This window comes from Phoxinus phoxinus (assembly GCF_949152265.1).
Source record: "Phoxinus phoxinus genome assembly, chromosome: 13".
NCBI classification, from domain to species: domain Eukaryota; kingdom Metazoa; phylum Chordata; class Actinopteri; order Cypriniformes; family Leuciscidae; genus Phoxinus; species Phoxinus phoxinus.
The window spans coordinates 4,925,092-4,947,868 of record NC_136888.1 but is presented as its reverse complement, the minus strand read 5'-3'; the positions used below and the strand labels follow the sequence as shown (position 1 = coordinate 4,947,868).

At 45.9% G+C, this 22,777-nt stretch overlaps 1 protein-coding gene across 1 annotated transcript in view; it reads right to left on the bottom strand.

The window, feature by feature from the left end:
• The window catches only part of LOC307008942 (ornithine decarboxylase-like), a 42,884-nt gene extending 21,139 nt beyond the window's left edge, over positions 1-21,745 (bottom strand). The window contains exon 1 of the mRNA XM_079632271.1: positions 21,622-21,745. The gene's annotated coding sequence lies outside the window, so the exon portion shown is untranslated. The remainder of the gene's footprint in view (positions 1-21,621) is intronic.
• Between the last annotated feature and the right edge of the window lie 1,032 nt (positions 21,746-22,777).

Here is a 22,777-nt window from a genome sequence, read left to right as displayed (position 1 = left end):
ATAACGATAGCCAGCAATTAAATATTAAAATTTGTATCATTGTGCTCGGAGTTTTCTCTTACAGATACATGGCGTTTCTTTCAACCTGATCTGCAGAAATTTACTTGGTCAAATAGAAATATGTCTTCCCAATTGACCTCTTCTTGATCTCTTCCTCAGCTCTTCAATTTATAAAAGATGTTTCTCATTCTTTTGCTAACCTCTCAAACCACAAACAAATAAGTCTAAAATTGTGTAGTAACACTGATAAAACTTCAAGTTTGCGTGGTTATTGGAAATGTAATAATTCTCTCCTAAAAGATGCAGCCTTTAATAATGTAACGGTCACCAGCTGGAGTGCCCTTGAGAGCCACCAGAGGGCACTCCACATAAGACTATCACTCACAAACTACATTTTCCATACTCACTCCCCGGACTCATCATCACTTATCATTGATCACAATTACCTGTACCTCATTCACTGATTGCATTCACCTGTCTCATCATCCTGTTCCCTTTCGTCCTGGGAACTCCGACGTGTCGTCGGGGGAGTTCCCTGACGAATTGGGATCACGCTAGGGAGACCATTTGCCTACGAGAGAATTAAAACGAGCCAATGAAAATTGGCATGCAGGAATGCATTCCGCAGCCCGCCTACCAGCGCGGGTATGAAAGGCGGAAGCAACGCATGCATAGTGCTTTTAGCTTCGGAGCCGACCGGTTGTGTCCTCTCTGAGTGAATGAGTTTTAAGATTGTTTCTTACGCTCAACGAGTCTGCTGTTTCGGGACGGGATCTCTCTGTGTTGGTGAGACGGCGTTTCAGCGACCGCGCGGTTCCTGTCTGCCGGCTGTTGAATCAAAAGCTGTTCTCACAGCTGGTAAACGGTTGAGTGCGCACAGCGGGCTTGCAGTTTTCCCCGCTGTGTTGCCGCGTTGGGTCCCTGTGTGCTTCAGCACAATAGAGAGAGTACTTTCTTCCTGAAAGAGCAACACGAGTGGAGATCGCGTCCTTTTCAGGATGACGTTTCACTCGTGTGTTTCTGGATGCGATTGTTTCCTGTCCTCATTTGACGGCCACGTTCACTGTTTCACATGCCTAATCAGTGTGTTGAAACTGCGTTCGTGGGTGGTTCATGTTCTCTCTTGAGTGCATGACCACGTCGGCACGTTGTTCGTCTCCCCTTTCACGTAAAGGCTTGAGCCGCTCAGCGTGCCGTGTGCCGTCGAGCGCCGGCTGACAGCGCGGGTTGTCACGGCAACCCAGCGCGCGTCATTCGGCGCTCTAGATGCGCGGTCGAGACTCGTGTGCCTCTACGAGGTTGAGTCCCTTTTGCTTATTTCCCAATCTAGTTCCTTTTCTAAAAAGGGGAGGACTACTTTGGCTTGTGAGCATTTGGTGATTACAGGGGGTTACAGTGCGGTATGTCTCGTCAGGTGAAAGACCCTCACGAGCTTCCCACTCCTCTAGCGCATCGCAAACATGCTGAGACTGTGTTCGTGGGTGGTTTATGCTTTCTTATGAGAGCATGACCACGTCGGCACGTTGTTCGCCTTGCCTGAAGGCTTGAGCGCCCAGCGTGCCGTGTGTCATCGAAATGATGACCACGTTCACTGTCTTGCATGCCTGGGACGGCCACGTTCACCGTTTCACATGCCTAATCAGTGTGTTGAGACTGTGTTCGTGGGTGGTTCATGTTCTCTCATGAGTGCATGACCACGTCGGCACGTTGTTCGTCTCCCCTTTCACGTAAAGGCTTGAGCCGCTCAGCGTGCCGTGTGCCGTCGAGGCTTTCGGGTGGGATTCTGGTCCTTCTCATGGGGGACCAAGCATTTCATTCGGGGCTCCAGGGGAGGACAGATGTCGATCGCTACATCGGAGAGAGGGCTGTTATACTCTGAAAATGATGCTGCGTTCCTACTATAAAAGTATGTTCTCATGCTGAAGATTCAGACTTGACAGCTACACTTCCTGGGCTATTCTAAAGTGTCTGGGTGAGTGTGAAAAATTTTGGCAGTATGGAAGCATTTTGGTGCCAATATGGCAAGCCAAACATGCCTAAATCTGCAGAAGTTTTTCCTCTCTCACTACCCCTGCACATTCAGTGCACGTGGGTAGTTCTGACTCTGGGTGGAGCTGCGCTTGTGACTGACCGTGATTAGTCACAGTGCTGGCCCTCGGGCAGACGATGTCCACACTGGTGGTCCAGAAGCGCCTTTAAACCAGCCCGCTCGGGGTTTGTTTCCCCTCAGCAAGAGGATGGGAAACGACCCTGAGAGGAGCGACCCAGAGTATGTGATGTCTGCTCTTCGGGAGTGTGTGTTATCACCACTCCTTCCCCCGGGGGAGGGCCGGGTGGAGAATTTCGTTTCTGTTCCGCCGCTGGTCATCCAGTCAGCGGTACCCAAATTTTGAGCAGTTCACTTCCTCTGAGTCACTCACGGGCCCCAGCGCTTAGATGACAGTGAGGGCTTCGGCCTTGTCACTCTCGTCTCTCGCTGGGCGACGAGGCGGAAACCAGGACTCGAGGCCCCCGGGCCTCGCTCCTCGTTTCCCCTCACGGTCGAGACTGGCAGTAAAATGAGACCTGTCTCCTCCGTCCGAGAGGGTCAGAATGGCAGTGTGCGCCGCCCCGAATGGCGACACTCCCGCTCCCCTCTCCCCAGCTCGCGGATAGCAGTGACGCAGCCTCGGCTACGTCGCTCCGGTCGGCAGCTGGGCCTGGAGGCGCAGAGACCAGGACACGAGGAGTCAGGGCCTCGTTCCTCGTCTCTCCCCCTCCCTTCGCCACCGGGCAGCCCGCAGCAGAACGCCCACGGGCCTTCTCTGCCGTCTGCCCCCCGGTGGAAGCGGGTATGTGTCGAGTTTGACGCCCAGACCCCGCTCTTGGTCGCTACAACGCCACCAGAGCCGGGTCCCTGTCTTCCACCTCGCTGCCCCTCCGTGGGTACGCCGGTGGTTCGGTTGGGCACGTTGGGGCGGTCTCTAGAAGCCTGGCTAGCGCTTCTGTGTCAGTCCCAATGGCTCATCCGCACCATCCGGTTCGGCTATGCAATTCAGTTTGCACGCCGGCCTCCCAAGTTCAGCGGCATCCACTCACCCGTGTGCAGTCAGTGGATGCCCCTGTCTTGCGGAAAGAGATCGACGTCCTGCTGGCGAAGGACGAGGTCGAGCCGGTCCCTCCTGCCGAGATGAGGTCTGGGTTTGCGGCCCCTACTTCATTGTACCCAAGAAAAGCGGTGGGTTATGGCCAATCCTGGACCTGCGAGTTTTGAATCGGGCCCTGCACAAACTCCCGTTCAAAATACTCTCGCAGAAGCGCATTTTCGAATGCATCCGTCCCCAGGATTGGTTTGCAGCGATCGACCTGAAGGATGCGTACTTTCATGTCTCGATTCTTCCTCGACACAGACCGGTTCTACGGTTTGCTTTCGAGGGCCGAGCGTGTCAGTACAAGGTCCTACCCTTCGGGCTGGCCCTGTCGCCCCGCGTCTTCACGAAAGTCGCGGAGGTGGCCATGGTTCCCATGAGAGAACTAGGCGTTCGCTATGCGATCACAGGGACATGGTGCTTCGGCACTTCAGCCGGTTGGGGCTTCAGGTCAACTGGGACAAGAGCAAACTCTGCCCCGTGCAGAGGATCTCGTCTCGGTATGGAGCTGGACTCGGTCACTCGGACTGCGCGCCTCACGGAGGAACGCGTCCAGTCAGTGCTCACCTGCCTCAGGTCCTTTCGAGGCAGGACAGCGGTTTCACTGAAACAATTTCAGAGGCTCCTGGGGCATATGGCAGCCGCAGCCGCAGTAACGTCGCTCGGCATGTTACATATGAGACCGCTTCAGCGCTGACGTCACGATCGAGTCCCGAGGTGGGCGTGGCAGAGCGGCACGTTCCGGGTCAAAGTGACCCCGCACTGCCGCCAAACCTTCTCCCCTTGGTTAGATCCTGCGTTTCTTCGGGCCGGAGTGCCCTTAGTCCAGGTGTCAAGGCATACTGTGGTTTTCACAGATGCTTCAGCCATGGGGTGGGGCGCCACGTACAAGGGCATGCAGTCTCGGGTCTGTGGACGGGACCCCAGCTGCATTGGCACATCAACTGCCTAGAGTTGCAAGCAGTACGCCTAGCTTTGTGTCGCCTCAAGGGGTTTCTCAGACACAAGCACGTACTGGTCCGTACGGACAGCACTGCGACCGTTGCGTACATCAACCATCCCGGTGGTCTACGCTCCCGTCGTATGTTGCGACTCGCCTCCCACCTCCTCCTATGGAGTCAGAAGCATCTGAGGTCGCTTCGTGCCGTTCATGTTCCAGGGGCGCTCAACCGTGTGGCAGACGAGCTTCACGGCAGCCTCCCCTGCCAGGAGAATGGCGACTCCATCCCCAGGCGGTCCAGCTGATTTGGAGTGTCTTCGGAGCCGCACAGGTAGACCTGTTTGCCTCTCCAGACACGACCCATTGCCAGTGGTTTTACTCCCTGACCGAGGGGACCCTCGGCACGGACGCCCTGGCACTCAGCTGGCCCCGGGTCCGGCGCAAGTATGCGTTTCCCCCAGTGAGCCGCCTTGCACAGACTCTGTGCAAGGTCAGGGAGGACGAGGAGCAGGTCCTTCTAGTGGTGCCGTATTGGCCCACCAGGACTGGTTCACGGAACTCATGCTCCTCGCGACAGCCCTCCCTTAGCCGATTCCTCTGAGGAAGGACCTCCTCTCTCAGAGACGGGGCACTCTATGGCACCCGCGTCCAGACCTCTGGAAACTCCATGTCTGGTCCCTGGACGGGACGCGGAGGTTTTAGGTGGTCTGCCACAGGCAGTGGTAGACACCATCACTTCCGCTAGAGCCCCCTCTACGAGGCGCCTCTATGCGTTGAAGTGGAACCTGTTCGTCGCTTGGTGTTCCTCCCGTCAGGAGGACCCCCGAACTTGCCCGATCGGAGTCGTGCTTTCCTTCCTGCAAGATGGGTTGGAGCGAAGGCTGTCTCCCTCCACCCTCAAAGTGTATGTTGCTGCAGTAGCCGCAGATCACGATGCAGTAGAGGGTAAATCTTTGGGGAAGCACGACCTGATCTTCAGATTCCTTAAGGGTGCTAGGAGGTTAAATCCACCTCGCGTTTTGCACCCTGTACCCTCTTGGGACCTAGCTCTGGTGCTAAGTACAGAGCCTCAAAGTCCTCCTTTGAGCCTTTGTCAACAGTTGAGTTTAATATCCTGTCCAATAAGATAGCGCTCCTGTTGGCATTGGCCTCTTTCAAGAGGGTCGGGGATCTGCAAGCTTTTTCGGACGACGAATCGTGCCTAGAGGCCGGGCCTTCTCACGTGGTATTGAGACCCCGGCTTGGATATGTGCCCAAGGTTCCTACCAGCCCCTTCGCGGATCGGGTAGTGAACCTGCAAGCGCTGCCCCAGGAGGAGGCAGACCCAGCCCTAGCTTTTCTTTGTCCCGTCCGCGCCCTGCGGGTTTATGTTGACAGAACGCAAAGCTTAGGACCTCAGATCAGCTCTTTGTTTGTTATGGAGGCCAGCAGAAGGGGAAGGCTGTCTCCAAGCAGAGGTTGGCTCACTGGTTAGTGGATGCTATCACCCGAGCGTATGAGTCTCTGGGTGAGCCTTGTCCTCCCAGGTTGCGTGCTCACTCCACTAGAGGTGTTGCCGCTTCCTGGGCTTTGGCTCAAGGCGCCTCGCTGACAGACATCTGTAGAGCTGCGGGCTGGGCGACACCTAACACGTTCGCTAGGTTTTATAGTCTGCGTGTGGAACCTGTTTCCTCCCGAGTGCTCGCTACGGCCAGTGGTGCGAGGGAATAGGTTGTGTCGGCTTGCTACGCCACCCTGTGCTTCGGCCAGGTACGTGCGTTTTTTGCTCCGTTGGCGCCCAACGTCGGTGAGCCTCGTGAGTTCCTCCATCACCCCTCCGGTGCCTGGCGTAGCGGACCGCCAGCGCCAGGTCTGCTACCTCTAGCGGAGTTGCTAGTAGACTGGGTGTTCTCTAGTGGTCTCTACTGTGACCCATGATGCCACGTGCAGTTCAGCCGTGTCTTCCCCTTGACAGACTCTTTCTATCGTCCCTGTTGAGTTTGCTCCCACTTCCTCGGATGGGACCACCTCAGGGAATGCCATATGTTTCACTATCCCACTGGGCTAGTACATATGTGTATTCCAGGCCTTCCTCAGGCAGGCTGGGGCTTCCGTAGCGTTCCCTTCCCCTTTTTTGGGGGGTTAGGGCACGTTTTCCCAGTGTTATCCAATATCCACTGAGCGGGTCTTGTGGAACAGCAGTGTGATTCCTAGCTAGCTCCCGCAACTTATTCAAGAAACTGCTGCAGGGTAGCTTAGCTGGGCGCTGGAAGGGGCCAGCACCATGGCGTTTTATTAGGGATCCCAATTCGTCAGGGAACTCCCCCGACGACACGTCGGAGTTCCCAGGACGAAAGGGAACGTCTCGGTTACGTATGTAACCCTCGTTCCCTGAGTACAGGGAACGGAGACGTGTCGTCCCTTCGCCATGTTGTTGTACCTTCGCGGAGGACTGGACACCGTTCGGCTCCTCAGCGAAAAGCACTATGCATGCGTTGCTTCCGCCTTTCATACCCGCGCTGGTAGGCGGGCTGCGGAATGCATTCCTGCATGCCAATTTTCATTGGCTCGTTTTAATTCTCTCGTAGGCAAATGGTCTCCCTAGCGTGATCCCAATTCGTCAGGGAACTCCCCCGACGACACGTCTCCGTTCCCTGTACTCAGGGAACGAGGGTTACATACGTAACCGAGACGTTAGTCTGTCTATTTATACCATGTTATTTCATTCACTCACCGTCTTGTATGTTGTTGCACTGCATTTCCGAGCGTTTCCCTGGTTTCATGTCTCTTGGTTTTTGGATTTCTTGCCTGTTCCGTGGATTACTCTTTTGCCTCTGACCCCTGCCTGTTTTGTTTGTTTCTTTGTTTGGACTGCCTACCTGTGCTTTGACCTCTTGCCTGTTCTTTGGATTACGTGTCTGGATTGCCCCATATAATAAAGCTGCATTTGGATCTCACCTTCTAGTCTCGGAGCAGTTTCGTAACAAATAAGGGTATTAAGAACTTGTTTTCTGGTATATTTTCTGAAAATTCTAGTGACGGTTATAAAACAAAATGGGAATTTTTAAAATATAAGGATAGGCAGATCACCATCAGAAGAAGTAAAGAGTTAAAATCCTCTGAAAAAATAAATAAAAATTGAACTCCTAAATAAAAATAAACACTTTATTGCAAAAAACATTAACTCAGGAGGAAGAATTGCTTTTAAGAGAATTAAATTGACAAATGAATCAAGCTTATTAGGATTTAGCTAGAGGGGTCTTTATTAGGTCAAAAGCCAAATGGCTAGAAGAAGGAGAGACTAACTCCAGTTACTTTTTTGAAAAGAGGAATTGCAGGAGAAATTCCTTAACAACTCTAAATATTAATTGTGTCAGGTGCACTGATCCTAACTTTAGGCTTGTTCGACTTCATGCAGCTCTGCGCAGACCGATCGGCGGCTGACTTGAAGCAGTGCATGCCGGTTAGAAATTTTGTCCGACTTGATACAGCGCAGACGCCATGTGACTGTGACGTATGCCATCAAAGTACCACGAGAGCTATTCGAGAGTAGCCGGAGAGCTCAGCCAGCGCATCTTCTCAAGAGCGGCTGCACAAACTCTGATGACGACACAACTGTTCCACGAGTGGCCGGATTCACCGCATGATAACGATCACGTGTTTGTTTGTGTGCTAATTCTTCATCCACATATATTAAGGGTTCCTACTATTCCTTTTAAGTTTGAATCCTTTGTATGGTTTACTGACTCAAAGAAATTTAGTAGGTTTAATCACCTGCTTTGTACCCCAGTTAATTAAATCAATCTGTTACAACTTAATTTCTAAGTTTACCACACATTTTTATGACAAACTTTAATTCCAAATTGAATTAAGATTTACTTTGTCATTTAGCAGACGCTTTTATCCAAAGCGACTTACAACTGAGGACTACAGCAAGCGAGTCATCGTGAAGAGGCAAAAATAACGCAAGAAGTGCTCAAAATACAAAGTTCAGGCATTGCTCAGAGTAGCATAAGCCAAACAAGGGAGGATTAAAGGAAGGATTTTTTTATGTCAAGTGCTCACGGAAGAGATGAGTTTTCAGTTGTCTTTTGAATGTAGTTAGGGAATCTGCATTCCGGACGAGGGTAGGGAGATCATTCCACCAGCATGGAACCATGAATGAGAATGTTCTGGAGAGTGATTTTGTGGCTCTCTGTGATGGTACCACGAGCCGTCGCTCATTGACCGATCGCAGGCTTCTGGTAGGGATGTAGACTCGTAGGAGCGAGTGAAAGTAGGAGGGAGCTGAGCCTGTGGTCGATCTGTAAGCAAGCGTCAATGCCTTGAACTTGATGCGAGCAGCGAGTGGTAGCCAGTGCAGAGAGATGAACAGAGAAGTGACGTGGGCCCTTTTGGGCTCGTTGAAGACAAGACGGGCTGCAGCATTCTGGATCATTTGTAGAGGTTTAGTTGCACATGATGGAAGACCGGCCAGAAGAGCATTGCAGTAATCAAGCCTAGAGATAACCAAGGCCTGGGCGAGAAGTTGTGTTGCATGCTCAGTTAGGAAAGGCCTGCTCTTCCTGATGTTATGCAGTGCTAACCTGCATGATCGAGCTGTCTTTGTGATGTGGTCTGTGAAGGTCAGATGCTCATCAAATGTTACTCCAAGGTTTCTGACCGACCTTGATGGGGTGATTAAAGTTGAATCTAGCTGGATAGTGAAGTCGTGCTGTAGAGACGGATTGGCAGCGAGGACGAGAAGCTCAGTCTTTGCCAGGTTGAGCTGCAGGTGATGTTCCTTCATCCATGCCGAGATGTCCTCCAGACAGCTTGAGATACGTGCAGCTACTGTGGGATCATCAGGTTGAAATGAGAGGTAGAGCTGGGTGTCATCAGCATAGCAATGGTAAGAGAAGCCATGTGCCTGTATGATGGGTCCCATTGATGTGGTGTAAATGGAGAAGAGGAGCGGTCCAAGAACTGAACCCTGAGGAACCCCGGTAGTCAGTTGATGTGCTTTGGATACCTTGCCACTCCATGCGACCCAGAAGGACCTACCTGTGAGATAGGACTCAAACCAGTGGAGAGGAGTTCCTGTGATGCCCAGTGATGAGAGGGTGGACAGGAGGATCTGATGATTCACAGTGTCGAAGGCAGCAGACAGATCCAGGAGAATGAGAACTGATGATTTGGAGGCAGCTTTTGCGATCCGTAGGGCTTCTGTGACTGACAGCAATGCAGTTTCGGTTGAATGCCCTTTCTTGAAGCCAGATTGGTTTACATCTAGTTGGTTGGTCAGAGAGAGGAAGGATGATACTTGGTTGAAGGCAACTCATTCAAGTGTTTTCGCAATGAATGGTAGGAGAGAGACAGGTCTGTAATTCTCTAAGAGTGATGTGTTTAATGTTGGTTTCTTAAGCAGTGGGGTTACCCGAGCCTGCTTGAATGCTGTAGGAAAAGTGCCAGTGTGGAGGGATGAGTTGATGATGTGTGTGAGTGCTGGTAGAAGTGTGGGAGAGATGGCTTGTAGAAGGTGTGAGGGGATGGGATCTAGAGGGCAGGTGGTGGGATGACTGGAGAGGAGAAGTTTAGATACTTCTTCCTCGGTTAGTGGAGAGAAGGAGGAGAGAAGGTTTTTGGGAGTGGGAGAGGTTGGTCTGGGTTCGTGTGTGTGTGGAGCTGAGAACTGACTGCTGATAGTTGTTGTTTTGTTGGTAAAGAAGTTAGCAAAATTATCAGCAGTTAAAGAGGAGGTGGGTGGTGGTGGAGGTGGACAGAGGAGAGAGAGGAACGTCTTGAAAAGAGTTCGTGTGTTAGCGGTGCTGTTGATCTTGTTGTGGAAATAAGATTTTGCAGCATGAACATAAACAGAAAAGGAAGAGAGCAAAGATTGATGCATACTAAGGTCAGTTGTGTCTTTTGATTTGCGCCATTTCCTCTTTGTTGCCCTGAGTTTGGTCCGGTGTTCACGAAGAACCTCAGATAACCAGGGGTTAGAGGGAGTAGTACGTGCTGGCCTGGAGGAGATAGGGCAGTTATTGTCTAAAGAAGTTAAAGTGGAGCATAAAGTATCTGTAGCGGTATTAATGTCCAGAGATGAGAATTGTGAGGGTGAGGGGAGAGAAGATGACACAGCAGGGGAAAGATGGGAGGGAGAGAGTGAGGGCAGTTTTCGTCTGAAAGTAACTGGTAGGGGGGTTGGTGGAGCATTGGTAGAGAGTTGTAGATTGAAAGTAATGAGGAAATGATCAGAAACATGGAGAGGTTTCACCAAAATGTTGTCCGTGATGCAGTTGTGTGTGTATACCAGGTCCAGTTGGTTGCCTGATTTGTGAGTACCTATGGTGATGAGCCATTTGAGATCGAATGAGGCTAGGAGAGAGATGAAGTCTGTTGCATTCGGCTTGTCTAGATGAATGTTGAAATCACCAAAGACTACAAGTGGGGTGCCATCCTCAGGGAAGGAAGACAGCAGCACATCCAGCTCTTGTGACGCAGATTAGCAGTATTGCGCTGCCTTCTGTGCGTGATGAGAGAGCGTCGTCGAGAGACAACAGGAATGTATTGAAAGCACATATTGAGTAAGGGAGATACTATACCAGTGTGAAAGGAAGAGGGAGAAGAGGATACTTAAGTGCCTTTTAGGTGTCCTTGCTCGGTGGAGTCGCGCAGGTAGAGTCGATGGTCTTTACCCGAGTCGGTCTTCACACGAGGAGAGCTGAACGCTACCGCTGACGCTTCCGCGACAGCGTGCACACAACAGAAATATAGGCTAGTGCTTTCAAACGCCTGAGTGAGGACAGCTGTCTCTCCAAGCAATTAACACAGGCAAAGCAAATACACCGAAAATGGGAGAAATCGAAACTGCTTGTTGGACAGCTACACTTAAGTGCTATAAAATTTTAACTGCAATACTTTTCAGACGCGGCTGTTATTTAAAGTAGTCACGCCATCCATCCATCCATCTTCTTCCGCTTATCCGGGGCCGGGTCGCGGGGGCAGCAGTCTAAGCAGAGACACCCAGACTTCCCTCTCCCTAGACACTTCCTCCAGCTCTTCCGGGGGGACACCGAGGCGTTCCCAGGCCAGCCGGGAGACATAGTCTCTCCAGCGTGTCCTAGGTCTTCCTCGGGGTCTCCTCCCGGTGGGACGTGCCCGGAACACCTTCCCAGGAAGGCGTTCAGGAGGCATCCGGAACAGATGCCCGAGCCACCTCAGCTGATCCCTCTCGATGTGGAGGAGCAGCGACTCTACTCTGAGCTCCTCCCGAGTGACCGAGCTCCTCACCCTATCTCTAAGGGATCGCCCAGCCACTCTGCGGAGAAAGCTCATTTCGGCCGCCTGTATCCGGGATCTTGTTCTTTCGGTCATGACCCAAAGCTCATGACCATAGGTGAGAGTAGGAACGTAGATTGACCGGTAAATCGAGAGCTTCGCCTTGCGGCTCAGCTCTTTCTTCACCACGACAGACCGGTACAACGACCGCATTACTGCAGCAGCTGCACCGATCCGTCTGTCAATCTCCCGTTCCATCCTTCCCTCACTCGTGAACAAGACCCCAAGATACTTAAACTCCTCCACTTGAGGCAGGAACTCTCCACCAACCTGAAGTGAGCAAGCCACCCTTTTCCGACTGAGTAGTCACGCGTCTAGTTAAAATACAGATTTGTTTGAAGGTAAAAATGTACAAATAACCACAGAATCGAAAATAGCCCTACTTTCTGGAAAATAATACACTGAACAACAAGAGAACTGAATATTAAGAAAAAACCACTTGCGCGCTCTTGTCCTTCCCGCAGACTGACGCTTTGTCCTGTGAGAAGATTCTCAAAGATAATTGTGAGACTTTTGTCGAAACAATTAAAAACTATATTCCAACTATTGATAATGATTTTAAAGATTTTTGTGAGTCAACTTTGACAATTAAAGAAGTTAAATCCGCTCTTTTCTCTATGAAGAAAAGGAAATCCCCTGGTGTTGATGGTTTTTCCGTTTAATTTTCCGTCCATTTTTGGGACTTAATAAAATCCCAATTGCTTTACGGTATAATAACGGTATAATTTCCCTTATTCCAAAGTCTGAAAAAGATCCTCTCTTAATTGATAATTGGCGACCAATTACAAACTCTAACGGTTTGACAGTCAGGTTTTGTCAAAGGTAGGCATATCAGCAATAATAGACTTATTTTAGATTTATTGGATTATGCTGATTTTGTACACTCTAAAGCCATCATTATTTTCTGAGACTTCGATAAGGCATTCGATACCATTGAGCATGAATTTCTTCTGCAATCTCTCAAACTGTTTGGTTTTGGGGAATCTTCTGTTAATGTAATTGAAATGTTCTATAAAGAAATGAGTAGTTCCGTCATAGTCTAAGTGTGAGATAATGTCACTGCATAAATGCAATGACACGTTATTTGGGGTATCCCGGTCAAACACAAAATAAAGTATTTAGGTATTCACTTAACAAAAAATTTAGTAGACAGACAACAACTTATTTTTTCTAGTCGGATTAAGAAAACCCAAAATATTTATTAGAAGTGCTACATTTTCACAACATTATTAAGGTATTTTTAAATCAATTGAATTAGAAGATGTCTAATAAATTCAAATTCTATATGGTTTTTCATTCTGACATGGCCTCCTTTTTATCTTAAAATGTAATTAGTTTAACCGGGAGTTTATTAAATATATCTAATTTTCATCAGCAGGGTCTTCTTGCATGGAAATTGTGTTACTTCCACAATTTCTCACCACATAAAATTATTTTGTGGAATAATATGAATATAACTGTTAGAAACAAATCTCTTTTTCCCCCCAATTGGTTTAATAGAGATTTAATTTATATCCCTTCTTTATTTGACAATTCTGGTAACATCTTGTCTTATGAACGCTTCCATGACTTCCCTATTCATTTTAAAGAATACAATACTGTGCTTAAGGCTATTCATACAGGTCTAGTGCAACTGGTTAAGAGCCACATATTATACAACCAAAAAGATCCGAAAGAATCGGCTTTGTTATTGGATGGCATTAGCATTTATGATAAGAAATGTAATAATAAACATATCCACCAAGTTTTTCAAAAAAGGGACCTAATTTGCCCTAGAGGCAGATCCCATTGGGCTGCCTTTATTGGCAATATTGAATGGAGAAGAGTGTGGTTGTTACCCCATAAACATTTTATAATAGACCAAATAAATCCGCTTTAAAATATTACATGATATACCCTGTTAATGCAAAGGTGTCCAAATATAGTGATATTTATAGTACTTGTTTGTTTTGTGGTGACGAAGATACCAAGCGGCAACCTCCCCGTCTCTCTCTTGAAACCAACACGGAAGTGAGTTAAACTGTAATTCATCGTCTGACCGCTTGAGGCTGGCTGCAGAAGTGAGTCAAATCTGTATCTCCCCCATGTTAAAATGACCAACTTTACAGCAGAAAAAATATGTTTATGTCACAGGTCGGGGCGGGCCAATCAGCACCCACCCCTGAGACCCGTACCACCCTTGGGGAGTCGGAAAGAGGCCAGGCAAGGATGACAGACAACAAGACTTCAAGTAAACAGTATTTTATTGAATATAAAAATGGATAAGAAGATTTAAAATGGTGAGTCTTCTGAGCAGGGTCGTTCCGTCCTGCGGACCCGCCGAAGGCCCACAGAGTGCAGTGTAGGGGGTGCTCTGGTGAGTGGCTTCGCTGTCTTCCAATGGAAGGGACGAGTCGGGGCTCACGACTGGGAGGAGGCTGCTGCAGGACAGTTCAGGTGCGAACGGGCCGGGACTTACGGCCGGAGGAACTGTGTTGGAACAGTTGAGGTGCGTGTTTCGGGTATGTACTCCTCTTCTTCGCAGCGGGAAGCAGACAGAGAACTTACGGCTGGGGAGCTTCACTGCAAAGCAGTCAGGTGAGTATACAGGCACGTAATCCTCTTCTTCTACAGGTGACAGACAGAGAACTTACGGCTGGAGGGCTTCACTGCAAAGCAGTCAGGGGAGTATACAGGCACGTAATCCTCTTCTTCTACAGGTGACAGACAGAGAACTTACGGCTGGAGGGCTTCACTGCAAAGCAGTCAGGGGAGTATACAGGCACGTAATCCTCCTTCTACAGGTGACAGACAGAGGACTTACGGCTGGAGGGCTTCACTGCAACGCAGTCGGGTGGGTATACAGGCACGTAATCCTCTTGAAGGGCCGGCAGACACAGAGCTTACGGCGGGTGAAGTTCGCTGCAAAGCAGACAGGTGAATATACAGGCACGTAATCCTCTTCTTCAGCAAGGACAGACAGAGAACTTACGGCTGGGGAGCTTCACTGCAAAGCAGTCGGTTAACCCTCTGGGGTCTAAGGTGTTTTTGGGGTCCTTGAGATGTTTTGACATGACCTGATATTTGTATTTTTTTCAGTTACTTATAAACATATTAATGGCAAAGGTGTAATTAATACGGTGGCCGAGAGAGCTCAACGCGCTGCAACTGAAGAAAACACATGCAAATAAAAAAAAACACATGCAAATAGAAAAAAACACATGCAAATAGAAAAAAACACATGCAAATAAAAAAAAACACATGCAAATAGAAAAAAACACATGCAAATTAAGAAAACATCTTCATCAGTTTCACAACACACAACAAAACCAAATACAGAAACGCGCTGCAAAAGTTCACAACACAACCAAATACAGAAACGCGCTGCAAATAGAACAGAACACAACGGAAATGTTTCCGGGGAACCCAATAAGTGACGGACCCGGCTGGTACGTGCTTATTGCTCGTGAGCATCCCTATGCCCTACGCCCTAGAAGGGCAGACGGTAGAGCCCTTGAAGTGGGGACTTTGGAGGGAGCAGGGCACTTGTGTGCCGTTATGTAGCCGCTTGGAACGGACTTGATGAAGGGAGCAACGAAAGACAACGTAATTTCCTCATTATTTTCACCTGGGACGTTCCCATGACAACGCAGCGCGGTGTCCGTCAGCTGAATAGCTGTTCTTACCAGAAATATAGTTTTATTGCTGTTAACATAACTGTTGCAAATAAATATAGATTTTATACAACACAGTTTTTAAAATATGCGTTATATCTGTGTGTGAGTATCTCATATTTGGACCCTGCATTCTAACATTTCTTATGAAACTTATTTTAACGTAACATGACAAAATGTGTACAATGTAACTGATGTATAGATTAATATCTTTCCCTCATGTTCTTTTTCTCTATCTTTTTATTTATTTATTTATTTGAGTCTTCAGCTCATTGTTCTTATCTGATTAGTATTCTTATAACATTGAACATATTGTAAATACGTTTTGTATATTGTATACAAAGTTGTATGTCATAAACGTGTCATCTCTGTATGTTTTGCAAAAAAATAAAATAATAATAAATAAAATGAAAGTAGCTATAAGCAGTAAGCACCAAGCCAAAGAGTATAGAAGAACTTGACCAAGCACGTAACAGCCGGGTCCGTCACTTATTGGGTTCCCCGGAAACATTTCCGTTGTGTTCTGTTCTATTTGCAGCGCGTTTCTGTATTTGGTTGTGTTGTGAACTTTTGCAGCGCGTTTCTGTATTTGGTTGTGTTAACTTGTGAGTATTTGGAGCACACGTGTGTTGTGAAACTGATGAAGATGTTTTCTTAATTTGCATGTGTTTTTTTCTATTTGCATGTGTTTTTTTCTATTTGCATGTGTTTTTTTCTATTTGCATGTGTGTTTTTTTATTTGCATGTGTTTTTTCTATTTGCATGTGTTTTTTTTTATTTGCATGTGTTTTCTTCAGTTGCAGCGCGTTGAGCTCTCTCGGCCACCGTAAATTACACTCTATTTAGCACGAACATGGCTATCATAATATGTGAGCAACATGTATGTACATGTTTGCATTTTTGAGAGAATATTATTTATGCGTGGTTATTCAAAAAACTCAAACTTGAATTTTCTGATATAAGACCACAAACGACCAACTTCACATATTCCCACAATACTTTTGACTAATGCACTCTAAAAAATGCTGGGTTGTTTCAACCCAATTGTGGGTAAAATATGGACAAACCCAGCCGTTGGGTTACATTTTTACATTACATTTTTAACCCAACGTTTGGGTTTGTCCATATTTTACCCAAAATTGGGTTGAAACAACCCAGCATTTTTTAGAGTGTGGATCTTGTTGCTAGAGTATTTACTTCAAAATGATCTGAAAATCATTCGGGCTAATCGTTCACATTAAACAATAGATTGATTTAAATTTTGTAAGAAACTTTTTGTTTGGAAAGGCAATATGCAGGTATATATATAATGTGTGTGTTGTCTTTGCATTCTTTCTTGTGGCTCAGTGACACCTAAGGCTCATTAGTATGCAGCATTAGCAGGTCTTTGTCTTCTCAGGTGTGAATGAGGACATTATTCATGACCTTGTTGGATCATTCACGCCCATGTATGTACGTATATTCATACGTACATTCACGCCCATGTATGTACGTATATATATATATATACGTACATACATACATACATACATAATTGGTTCAGAGTTGGAAACATCTTGAAAAAAAGTAATTTGTATTTTTCCACAAACTGTGTATGCTTGCAAATTGTATAATAGCCAAGGTAAACATTTATAGTAATTGTGCAGTTAATTCTCAATCGTATTTTCAGAAAGTTTTGGATGTAGGCTATCCTCCCCAAATTTGTCACTAATAAAACACAAAAATAATTTAAAGAGAAGGCTTATATTGATCTTTTAAGATTTTGTTTGCACCTTGTAAATTAGGTTTTGATGTGGCAGTAAAAACTTTATAATCTATCCAAAACTTAATGTTGTCTTTCATATTTCGTCTGTAACATATGGTCTTTTATAATATATATTAGGGCATAAATGTTAATTTGCAGTTTAATATGTTTCTTATACAAAGACATTTTATTTCAACGTATTCAATCGATTTTTACTCATCTCAGTAGGCAATATAGATAGTTTCATTCACACACAGACACGCGCGAGCTGTAGTAAACAACAACATGCATATGTGCCGTGCATTCATTCAAACACAGAAACGCGATTCAAATTTAAACAGTCTTTTACGGTTTACAGACACCATTTCATATCGCGATTAGAACAAAGTGTCACCGATGTTAGGGCCGAGGGTTATTTACCACACTCCGGAGGAGCAGACACCAGAGGACACCAACAGAGTGAATTTAAAAGGTAAGTTTTTATTTAGTTTAAAAGGGATAAAGCAGGGGGGATGTTTGTGGCTGTAGCTTTGGTGAGGTGAGGGGAAGGGGGTGCTGGTGGGTACTTTTCCGTTCTTCAGGGATGTATACTCCTCTCTAGGTGGGCTCGTGGGACAGACAGTGACTCTTCTCGTAGTAAGACTCGTTGGATAGGCTCGTGGGACAGACAGTGAATTTTCTCGTCGTAAGACTCGTTGCATAGGCTCGTGGGACAGACAGTGACTTTTCTCGTCGTAAGACTCGTTGCATAGGCTCGTGGGACAGACAGCTTCCAGGTTCGGATTCGTTGATGTGCTCGCAGAGCCACCACTCAACTCTCAGCAGTAACTGCTTCTTTGTTTCATGCAAGGAACAGACAATTGGACAGTGAGATGGACAGTAGTAGGTGAGACAGAGACGGGGTACTTTACCAGCCTTCGCTCTCGTTCTGTACGTGATAGAACGGCGTCGTTGGGAGAAATAGTGAGACTGGACTTTCTTTGGTGGAATACAGTGCTCGTGAACTGTGGTAATTTAGGTGCGTTGGGCTTTTCTCCTCCGCACCATGCACACAACCTTAGGGACCTGGACACAGCTGAGGGGACAGATCAGTTTGAAAGAATCTTCAAAGTTATGGGTCAATTTCATCCATCAGAGACTCAGAGAGAACACAGTTGTTTGATCTCACCACACTTGTGCATAAATCACTCTTGTAAATCTTCACACGTGTTTGTTTCACTCTTTCAGACACTGCAAACTCACTCTATCTTCACAGCGATTAATCAACTCGTTTCTCTTCTCTTCATAGGGTGGATGATCCAAGGAATAGTGGTTTCAGAAGATGAACATGGATTCAGCGATCTTCCCAGCCGTCACAGTTACTGTTCTTCGCTCTGTCAACAGGATAACACACACTGCCCACAAACGTTAGTCGTACACTGGTGATGGCAAATCTTCACATGTGGTTTTCTCAAGAAGGTGAATCATAAAAGGGTGCATTTAACTTTTCCTCGGTGAATCACATGAATCCTTCAGCGGGTTTCCACTCTCTTTTCTTCCAGTCACTCTCCTTCTTTTTCTGTGCAATTTTTCTCACTTACTTCGTTGCGTTCCTGTTCGTGGTTTCTTCAAAGACTTAATGAGCACGCCTCGGGGGACCCAATGTGGAACACCGATAAGGCATTAAAACCTCAGCTTACCGGCATTGCCGCCGCTCACTGTCGCTGCTGCGACCCACTCGAGCACTCGTGCACTGCTGCCAGAACCTTCACCTGTTACTGTGCTTCAAGCCCCTCTCTTTATACTCCTTTTTTCCCGGGCGTGTGTTTCAATGAAGCGCCAATCATTGGCTTCAGCTGGCGCTCATTATAGTCGGCAGCCATGATGGGTAAACCCAGAGCTGGCCCGGTGTTACACCGGCATTTCTTCCCCCTGGCAACGAGTAGCAGTTTTTTTGTTCCGGGTTTGTTCACCCGGTGACAAAAGCACTTACTGGTCTGCAGCTCCCTCACAGCGAGTGTGTTTTCCAGCTGTTGTGGGCGTTGACTGGTTTGCATGTGTTGCTTCAGATCATCTGCGTTTGAATAGCGCGCGCTCTCCATGGGCGTGTCACATTAGCAGAGTAATGAGGTGCCTGAACGATAATGAGAACGGCTGATCTCTTGCTCTTTTTATATAGTTTGCATAAACAGAGAATATTTGTTTTAGTTTTGAATTAGATAATTTAGAACTACACACTTATATGATTATAGAGATAGGCTATATAGCTCATGTCTGAGTGAATAGTATTCACTGAGTTTTGTTTAAGTTTAGAGACGTGCACTAGAAAAAAAGTTCACGGAGACGGAGAGGCAGAAAGCACTCCCTGTTTACTTTCTTTATTTTACAAAAGCACAATGTTTTATTTCTATTTTACAAAAGCACAATGTTTTATTTCTATTTTAAGTAAACCCATAAATAAGAAGACATTTAACAGTTTATTTTTTTATATTTCTTAAGCCTGTATGACAAAAAATTACAGGAGTATTTTAAGTCTATTTTGCTGCTATGTGAAAAAAAAACGAGGAAAACGCACCGGCGCGTTTTTGGTCCCCAGAGGGTTAAGCATTCACCTACGTGTCACTCTTCACAATATAGCCTGTCAGATAATACACTCAAATATCTGTGGAGTACAACAGTGTTAGCCTCTTCTTACGTCTTTAGAACGTGATAGAAAACTCAGGTAAGTAATGGAATTAAGTTCACACTTCACACATCAAAACAGTGCATCACATCACTTCATCACTACAATTCAGCACTCAGTGGGAAATACATATAGATGGCCGTCGCCCATTTTCTGACCTAACATTCACATCAGGGAGTCCCATAGACAAGAGAGAGATTTTGGCTAATCACCCCATTCGCAGGGATTTTTGCGCTAAACAGGAACTAGCCCGGTGTTCCAATCTCGGCGAACATTAGTTCCGCCTTGCAAGGGAAAAAGTTGGAATTTCGTCACCTTGTGACATTTACAGCCTGGTTCTCTATGTGGCTTTGGTCTCTACAGCTAATTTTGCCCTTCATAACAACTGTGAGGGGGGTGAATTTTTTTAGAACTCATCTGTTTCGTTGATTAATATTTAAAGTTCTGCATAATTAAGGGTGTGTCCACTTTTGAGTGACAGGTGGATTCCCGCTGATGTCGTTAGTCATCATTAGCTGTGTGTCTGCTGTCTGTTAGCCGTCACGTTACCTCAGCTAATTTATTGTAAAAATAAATACATTCCAGCCACTAATCTTAGCATTTCTGCCGTGTTTGTGATTTTTCCACGTCTTTGGATTCCATCGTTGTCGTCGAGTATCGTTTGAGAGAACACCAGCACTGTATTTCAGTTGTTTTCCTCTGTGAATGTGTTCCATGGATCATGGATGTCTGACAATTTCGTTGCTTTTGGGAGTTTTCAGATTTAAAACGTCAATAGATATAAAGGCTCGTTCTGCTCTCACAGAATAACGTTCGATAGATTATAATCTGTTTGTACCGTCAGATGAAATCCTCCAGGTGTCGGTACTTCTCCGTCCATGCAATAAATGCACATCCTTGAATGAGCGCGGATTTCTAGCGCATTTACTTGAACTTCATAGGTAATATATCTATGGTTTGACCCATTTGAGAGGCGGCCAAAATCAGAATTTAAAATGGACTGAATAATAAAGCTCTCTACGAACTTGACGAGCGATGCCGCGCTGACGGACCATAGACTGTAATAAAAGAGTGACTGACATTGTGCACACAAATCACGGTCACACACACTCAGAGTAATATTGTAAGTTACTGCATAATACATTTTCAACTAGCAGAATAGCTGTACAGAATTACGATACACAGTCTCACTTGTAGCTATGTCTTTTAACTATAACATTTTGAAGGGCAAAAACAGGACCTTTTAATTGGCATTCTGATTTTAATTATCAACTGTCACTTTAGCACGAGGCCCTGTGGAGTCACAGACTTGGTACTGTGAGAAGCATTAGCTCCGATTAGCTCCCAAGCTAACTCGATAACGTCGCGCTAGGTGGCCGTGGTTTCAGATAGCCAGGCTCCTCAGCTCCGCCTCTTTGCCCATATTCTGTTATCCGGGAGTGACGATCGGTGACGCAAAGCCAAGATGGCGACGGCCGGCTCTGCCTACTTTAGGCTTCAAAAATGCTGTTCAGAAACCTACGGGTGACGTCACGGGCACTACGTCCATATTTTTTTACAGTCTATAGATGATACACTTATTTTATTCTTGTAAATTGGTTAAGAAATTTTGGTCTAACGTATATTCTCATTTAAATAAAACCACCATTAATGTACACTTTTAATTTAAAAGATAATATTTTTTATTAAACTGACTCCCACATATCTAAAGAATATATTTGTAACTTTTTTATTTTGTTTGGCAAATTTTTCATCCATAAACAAATTTATCGGGGCTCACTTACTCACATTTTTTGGTTGAAATAGACTCTCTGTTCCTGAAACTATACTGTATGAACAATTATTTTGTAATGGCTTTGGTGTCCAGGTTTAACCAGCTTTCTGCCAAATATTGTGTTTTCTTTTTTTGAATATCTATCATTATTGTGTCCCTGTGTACAGTATATGTAGGGTACTTTTATTTGCTTCATATCCTTTGTCTTTTTTTCTCTTCTATGTTCTCCTGAATGTATTTCTATATTTTAATGTTTCTTGAATAAAATAAAATAAAAGTCAGAAAAACACTTTTAGCGATGTAAATTAACTAGCGGCTACTTCCTTAATTTATGATTAGACTGTGTACAATACTGAAAGTGTAACCTAACATAACGGCTATAATGATGCTAAATTTCACTTAATAATATCAAATAACTCACCTTAAAAAGCATTTACAAAGTGTTTCCATTAGATCAGACTGTTGAAAATTAATAATGTTGTTCTCCTCGTGCACAAACGGCTATGGTGATTATCAACTGGCGAAGTATCTGAGTAAAAGCCGGCGCCCTCTCCCAGCCCTATATATAGTGACTGAAACCAGCTTCCTCCAAAAGAGCAAACCGGTTTGGTCTTGTTGCGGCTTGAGGCGTGAGCGACTGATAATGGAGGATCTTAGGCCGGGAGCCAGGTCAACTCCTCAGGATGCTTTTTGCTACCTTTTTTTTCACTATTATTTCCTATTATCTTATACCATGGGCCATCACAAGTTGATAATGACCACCCCCAACTCGGCCCCGTTTGGTCTCAGGGGCCAAAAAACACCTTTTTGGGAAAAGCTTTTTGACGGAATTATGTATTTGTGAATATTAAGCTACTGCAGCTATATAAATGGTCATATAACATAAGCATGGTGTATCCTGACATAGGGGAAACTTGCAGAAAAATATTCTGGGGATTTCTGCTGTAAAAATATCACCCCCAACAGACTAAAAAATGTCTGTCCACCTGACAAATTGTCATCAAAAGTGATCATTTTCAAGCATTTTATTATACATATCACTGCCTCAAATGTACATGAAAAACTTCCCAAGTTTATAAGCTTCAATTTAAGACCAAGATGACCTTTCTGTCTAGTGGATTACAGCTGGTATAACCAAAGTTCTCCCCTGTACCCCAAATCGGAGAAAACAGAACTTCCATTCCAGATATGGGATTAACCCCTTATATTGGCATCAGCAATTACATATTTAAAACAGTAATATTCTAAACTAAACCTAAACTAATCTTGACAAACTATATTGAAAGCTTACAATCTCTAGTTTAGACTGATTTTCTAAATAAATTACAGAGGAGCCGTAATTTATCAATTTGCAACAAGAATATTTTCATACTCCTAATGCCTAGTTCACACTACAGGATTTTATGCCCGATTTAAGCCCGATTTGCAAATCGTTGAGCTCGCCGACAGGTCGGGTTGTTATCGCGTGCAAATCGCAGGGGATTAGCGGCCGATGAACGCTCGCCAATCTGTTAGTATGAAAGAGCCAACAACGCATCAAAGACGCTCGCAGACGCCTCGCGGACGCGTCGCCGAGC